Genomic DNA, 1,722 nt, shown 5'->3' on the forward strand with positions numbered 1-1,722 from the left:
CAAGAGCATTGGCCGAAACAAAAAGGTTTTCAATTTAATTTTATTCATCTCTTTATCTGTATGGCTAAGTTTGGTGCATTGGTCGAAACAAAAAGATCCTTGATGTATCTAACTATAACGATATATCAATGTTTGTTGTAAGAGTAAGAGTGCTTGTTGCATCGTTATCTAACTAAGTTTGGTGCATCATTATCTAACTAGAATGAAGTGTTTGTTGTAAGAGTAATTATCATTTTTTATACACAATGTTCTTTTGTTTATATATAAAATTGTCTTAATAAGTGTTAGTTTGATTACTTGTTAAATCATACTTTGATTAGTTCACCTTCAAAGTTTCTTTTTATAGTTATGGCAAGTCGTCAGCATACCTGTTGGTCTCACACGATGCATAAGATCCTAATTGAATTGTTGTTGGAGAAAACTCTAAATGTTAGAGGTAGAATGTCAAGGAATGGGTGGAAAACCGGGACCTTAATAGAGGTGGCTGCGATTTTGAATCAATGACTGAACTTGTCAATTGGGGTTGACCATGTACGTTCTCGGATTAAAACTATGAAAATGGATTACATAGTTGTGAAGGAACTTGTCGGTGCTACTGAGTTTGGTTTTGAATACAACCAAGAAACCAAATGTATTGTTGCTGATCGTCAAGCATGGGATACGTATTTCAGAGTAATTTATTTGACTATCTTGTAACAAATGATTACTATGTTTTATAACCAGCTTGTGAGGTACAACCAGCTACAACGCTTTCACCATTTTGTGAACTATCACCATCATTTGCATTAGGATGTGGACTTGGAGGCTGACTTGACTCTTCTTCTATATTCTCTGCTCCTTCATCTCCAACTTCTTCACCTAGAATCACTACTTCATCATTGTCATGTCCAGCATTGTCCCTTTCCCCAGTTGCGACATCACTCCCAAATACAATACAAGTTTCCTCAAAATGAGGAAACGTCTTCTTTCGTAGGGGCCTTGCTGTAGGATGGGCCTATAATAATAATACGTAGCAATTTAGAGTTACAAGATAGTAAAATATATTACCTTGCAATACTCTTCCCATGCCACATGATCAACATTTATACCTTTGGTTTGTTGGTTATACGAAAAACCAAAACCACTAGCCTCGACAACCGCCTTGGCAACGAGGTAATCTTTTTTCATTGTTTTCAGCCGAGAACGTACATTCTCACTCCCGATTGACATATTCAATCGTTGATTCACAGCCTCAGCAACCTCTTTTAAGGTCTCGGGCCTCCACCCACTATTTGACTTCTTACCTAAACCATTTAGAGTCTTTTCTAACAATACCTCAATTAAAATCTCATCCATCGTGGAATACCAGCGGATTTGCTTCTGCCTCGGAATAGGTGGTTTGGTCACCTCACACTCAGTAACCACACGCTTACCCTTGGATAAGTGGCCCGCCTGCATATCCATAACTGTTGGAGTATCATTAAAATACAAACAAATAAATAATAAATAATAATATCAAATTCATTAATAACTAACAACCTCTAATAAATATTCATTAAACAAATTCATAGATAACCATTCAATTTTATCCAGTACAAACCATAATTAATACAAGCACCAATTCACTAATAAAAATTCAGATTAAAAAGACAACGTGAACCATTATAAAATATAATTAAATCATTATCACATATTTAATGTGGTCCCATGGTATCTTGCCACATCATTAAAGCCAGAGCATCT

Source organism: Coptis chinensis, chromosome 3 (assembly GCF_015680905.1).
Source record: "Coptis chinensis isolate HL-2020 chromosome 3, ASM1568090v1, whole genome shotgun sequence".
NCBI classification, from domain to species: Eukaryota; Viridiplantae; Streptophyta; class Magnoliopsida; order Ranunculales; family Ranunculaceae; genus Coptis; species Coptis chinensis.